We start from the raw sequence: 5,642 nt of genomic DNA, 5'->3' as shown, positions 1-5,642 counted from the left end.
CATAAAATATTATTTGGTTGATAAATCGCTCAAAACTAAGCGCTTAGGTTTTTGAAATGAGTTCTGGGTTTTCTACCTAAATTGCGGTTTTACATTTTCGTTACTTTTTCAATATAATTGGGTTGTGAAATTTATTTTAAATTCCTTGTGGTTTTTTTTTTTTTGAGATAACTGTGACTAAGTCTTGATAACAGGCACAAAAACTTTTGTGATCTCGGTTTTTAGTAACTTCTACAGCTCAAAATTTTACATTATATGAGTACATATGTATGTATGTATTATGTTAGGTTATGCTGGTATACTTTACTCCTAATATTCTTATCAAGGACCATCTGCCCATATGTCATGTGCCCGGGTAGCTCAGTCGGTAGAGCATTGGACTTTTAATCCAAGGGTCCAGGGTTCAAGTCCCTGCTCGGGCGATAACAATCTTTTTACAGTTTATTTATTTGATTTAGTAAAATATTATAATTTTCTACGTACCTTACGCAACAAATTTTTCAAGTTTAACTTTTATTCAAGCTAACTGAGCTAAATTTTCAGTTGGTATATAAAATGGATTTGTGAATTGTGTATATATAATATTTTAAACATAGGACTTTGTCGAAAACAAAGCTCAAAATAAAGAATAATAGAATTGGAGGAAAGAACAATATAATAAGAATAGCGAAAAATATCTTTCTGACAGGAGCCGCACTTTAGATACTCTCACTTGTTATAAAATTGGCAAAGCAATTTTAATACATCTATGTGATGAAGTGATCTATAATAAATGAAAATGCTAGACTAAATTTATCATATACAGGTTGGTTGAAAAGTGAGTAGTGCTCACTAAGAAATGGCACTACTTACTAGCTTAAAATTTTGGTACATCTATCGTGAAAACACATGCAAAGTTATATGTCATTCTATCATTTAATTCTTTGTTTACAAGCCATTTGAAGTTGACGTGTCAGAGTGTTTTTTTTTTTAATTTAATATCGCACAGTGATTAGATTCTTAGTTTTGAAAGGTTTAAAAAGCAAAGTAAATTTATGAACAATTGTTAGAAGTGTATAAGGAGTCCTCATCTTCAAAACGCACCGTAGAGTTTGGGGATGGTTAATTTAAATGTGGTCGTACTAGGCTTGAAGATGAGCTCCACGAAGGACGATCAAAACAGCAACCACACCAGAAATCATTGAGCAAGTTCATAATATGGTTAGTGAATATCCAAGTTTGAGAATTACTTATGAAAAAGCTGTTTGAATCGAAAACAAATTTCTCAGCATAATTTGGAGCGTTTTAAGCAGAATAAAATCGATAGCAAACGATAAGCAAAGAAGGTTATGGCATCAGTTTTTGGGATGCAAAAGAAATTTTGTTGATTCATTATCTGCAGCAAGGTCAAACAATCAACTCTGAATATAATTTCAGTCTTATGGATCAACTAGATGGATTCACTCGTGAGAAAAAAAAAACAACAACACAAAAAAAATCTTTTTTCATCAAGACAACGCTCTTGCTCACAAAAGTGTTTTAACAATGACAAAATTTAACGAATTAAAGTACAAATTGCTTGAGCCTTAGCCGTATCCACTATATTTGGCTCCCAGCGACTACTACCTCTTCAGAAACCTGAAACAATGACACATTTCCTTCGTGGAAAGGGTTTTTCGTCGAATGAAGAAGTACAGCCGTAGACAGGTATTTTGCAGAGCTTCCGGAAAGTCCTTATAGGGATATACATATATATATGTATAGCACATAAAAAATAATAAAGAGGCGATCACAATTATTCCTTATGTTGGTATATTAAGCCAAAGCTTTTTCTAAGCCAAAGCTTTTTCTATATTTCGAAATGCCGACCGTGATCGTATAGTATTTCCTAAATATTCGTAACGTTTTAACAAAAAAAGTTTTTGTATCGCAAATTTGGTGTTTTATATGCCACAAAGTTGCCATCGCACACCGATTACATTGCTTACAGAGAGCATCCAACATTTCCAATCCATTCAATTATGGTATACGATTTGTCTGTTGCTACAAAATACACCTTCGAAGTGAAATTTTTCACACGTTCTTTTCTCCCCAAGAAGCTACTTGTTTTTCGGAGCTGCCAATATCGGATCACTAGCAAATAGCTGCCATACAAACTGAATGATGAAAATTAATATCTTGTATGAAACACAAGATGTTTTCACGAAATTTGGCGTTTTTTATTATCTACGGCATCGCTACAATATTTGAAAAAAATTTTCGACCGGTATATCATATAGCTGAAATATAAACAGAAGAAAAGATTTAGTTCTGAATATTCGTATCGTTTTAACAAAAAAATGTTTTGTATGTAAAAATTTGATTTTAATACGTCACATAGTTGTCCCCGCAAACATTAATTATATAAAGCAAAATTTGTATTTTTTACAGTTTCAAACACTGCCTCAATCCATTCATTCGTTATCGTTTTTGGTCGATAGTGCATTAAATCGGCATCTATTGTACTTTGCACAGAACTATTGTATATATTCATGATTATATGGTATGTTCAAAACATCCCCTTGATATCTATAGAGTTGCATAATATATACAAATAGTCTTCGATTCGTCAAGCGTTATTCTCCAGTGAATCACATAAACTATACCAGATGTTCAAACAAATAGGCAACACTTGTGGTGTAACCCTGCGAACTGCCTTCTGACGCATGCGCAATAGTGTTATGAATCTTTCTAAGTGAAGAAATCCTTTCTGTGCGTTATCTATAAATTATTATGGTTTAGTTTAAGTCTTATATTAAAGAAAAAAACATTTGCATTTTCATTTGTCATTTGCAAAATTCACAATAGTGAAACTGATCTAAATATGGTATGCAAAACTTGGTAACAATGAAGACAGCTTTTATACCACTTAAATGAGTTATCCGCTTACTCTCTTGTACAAATTCAACTCGATAACTTTATTGTAGCTTTTATATGTAATTTTTTTTGACAAGAGAGCAGAAGCGAGCAGAGAAATTACCAATCGCAGATAGCTATTATTATAAATATATAATAGTTTTGTATTTTCACGCTCCACGATTGCTATACTATATATATATATACGTAAGTTGTATCTTTATTGCTTCCTCGTGGTTGCATAGTGTATTATTACTAAACGAATAAAGCTACAGCAAATATGACATAATTGTCTATAAGTATCTCCTCGTAACACAATTTTTATCAGTGACTTTTTATTTACATACAAATTTGTAAATTTATTGCTTAAATATTTGTCAACAATTAAATTGCCCTTCGTAAGAATTATATTGTACAACGAAAAAAAATAAAATAGTGTAAGCATTTTTAATTGTAGAATCGCATATATGCACACACAAGAAGCAGGCTGAAATGTTCGTATAATTTTAAACAAAACACGTTGAGGGCTATACACCGATTATAGTGTTATTCCAAAATTTCGATGAACTTTTTTATTATGATTTGTAGTTTTCTTTAATATATATCTAGGTCTTGGCGATTACCGATAATTTTTTAGGAAGCATTCCCTTGAATTTGCAGCGTCATCTAAGTTCAAGCGATTGCAATAAAAGTAGCAGTAGATCTACTATTCCGGAGCGCAGTTTTCCTCAAAGTAGTGACAATAGATTCCGATAGTAGGTTAGGGATATAAGCATTGAGGCCGTTTACTGTTCGCTCTAGACTATTGAAGGGGTATCTAGACTCATTATCTCTAGCATCGACTGGCTACACGATTAGACTGGTTAAGGTGCCTAGCCACAGCAGTATTGCAGGAAGCTACAAGGCTGATGAGCTTGTTGGTACAGGTTCTTTAGTCTCAATAACTGTGGAATGGCAACGGCTAGGGGCTCCATTGGATTTTTGTGGTTCATAACTGAGTTGTTGGGCCTCAGACCAACTCAGCAAGCGTTGGTCAAGTACTAGCAGCTGTGCAGTCGCAAGATGATTCTGGACCAGGCTAAATCGTAAGAGGCCTAATGGACTCTTCGCTCTCAGCAAAGCCCACCTGTAAATGATTGTAGTAGTTGTAATAAGACACATCCTAACCGGATTCATGCGGTAAGATTGAAAATTTTAAAATTGAGATAGAATCATCTCAACACTTCCTCCTCGAATGTCCAGCCGGTCAAATCGAAAGCTCTGTGGAAATAGTATACTTATTTTTATACATTGTTGACATGTAATTGACAGGAATAAATAGATCTAGTGTATAATAGAAATGATTAAAATAAACATTTCCAAATATAAGTAATATGTATATCTCTTCTTAGCTCTTTTGGCAAAGCAAACAACTACCAGAATCATAAATAAGTATATAATGAGTTCACATCCATGTTCAGCTATGTACAGGTTGGTTGAAAAGTTTCTTTATCTTTATTAGCTGGTATGTACTATACATATATATATATATAAGCTTTATACAAGCGACGAAGCTTAAACATACCACATACATATATTCGTATGTATGTATGTCAGTAGAAGAATTATTAAATACGAGTTCAAGTTATGCACATATGCAATATGTATTTACATATGTATTGTGTGTAGGTAAATATACTCATTTGTAAATTACACAGTCGTGCGCATTAATCAGCATCTGAAAGGCAATTGCGCTGGTGCTACAGCTGTAAACAAAGTCATTTAAAATTGAAATATGGGAGACCCGTGCGAGAAAAAAGCTCTCGTACTGCGAAATTGCCATAAATTATGACAGCAATTATTATTATTGTTGTTTGAGGTTATCAAAATGTAATAAATCAGTTTGTATTGTTGACACTTAACTTCTACGCACTACATATAAGCATACATATGTATATATATATATAGACATAAATATATATGTGACATAAGCAAAACGAGACTGCCAAGAGTATGGAAAAGTGCCGCTTTTAAGATATATATGTATATACAAATATGTGTATGTGTGTATGTATGCAGAGTTGTGTACTTAAAAATGCCTACTTATAATTTTAAAAAAGCCCGAAGTTAAGTCAAATGCTTATATTTACATATGCAGATATGTATATCCCTTAAGTATATACGTGCGTGTGGTATGCCGTATATATTCTTGACGTTTAAGCATACGCGTGTTCGCTTGCTTGGTGTTCCACGTACCCATGCCTAGGCGTATACTTAATTTTTCATTCCGCCAAGACACATCGCAGTGCGACCGCTAGTCTGTTGAATGCGACTCATGAGACACACTCATGCGGCTTATCGCATTGTAAATTAACTGTAAAATAAATGTGTATGTTGCGCACCAAATATATTACAGTTACCCAAATAAAACACTACATACATATACAAACACCACATACTCATAACACACATACATATGTACGAGTATATGTTTGCTTTGCCGCGTCCCTTCTCACGACGCAAATTGTGGGCTGCAGGAGGCTAAGAATTTTACAGCGGATTAATTTTTTCGCGCGAGTACATTACACCGGCAAAAAAATTAAAATTTCATAATAAACGTGGCAACAATCATGTCACTGACAACCCGTAACCGCTACGAATAAAAAAGGAAAGCAAAAAAATGGTGTTTGTAACAGCAAATAAAAATACTCGTGCACAAAAAAATCTTCCGAGTTGATTAAGAAATTTATTGCTTTAGTCGTTGTTTACAACTGTCACTCATCAGAGCG

The 5,642-nt window shown here is 33.5% G+C and overlaps 1 long non-coding RNA gene and 1 other non-coding gene across 2 annotated transcripts; one reads left to right on the top strand and one right to left on the bottom strand.

Moving 5' to 3' along the window:
* The first annotated feature begins 349 nt into the window (after window positions 1–349).
* TRNAK-UUU (transfer RNA lysine (anticodon UUU)) lies at window positions 350–422 on the top strand. The gene has a single exon. It is a non-coding gene; the product is annotated as a tRNA-Lys (tRNA).
* A 1,934-nt stretch (window positions 423–2,356) lies between these two features.
* On the bottom strand, window positions 2,357–5,642 carry LOC138856295 (uncharacterized). Its single transcript, XR_011395462.1, has 3 exons — window positions 5,294–5,642; window positions 5,004–5,227; window positions 2,357–4,134 (listed from the first exon to the last, which is right to left on the bottom strand). It is a non-coding gene; the product is annotated as an uncharacterized lncRNA (long non-coding RNA).

The sequence above is a fragment of the Bactrocera oleae genome, chromosome 3, assembly GCF_042242935.1.
Source record: "Bactrocera oleae isolate idBacOlea1 chromosome 3, idBacOlea1, whole genome shotgun sequence".
In the NCBI taxonomy this organism is placed as follows: Eukaryota; Metazoa; Arthropoda; class Insecta; order Diptera; family Tephritidae; genus Bactrocera; species Bactrocera oleae.
This window is presented reverse-complemented; position numbering and strand designations above follow the sequence as displayed.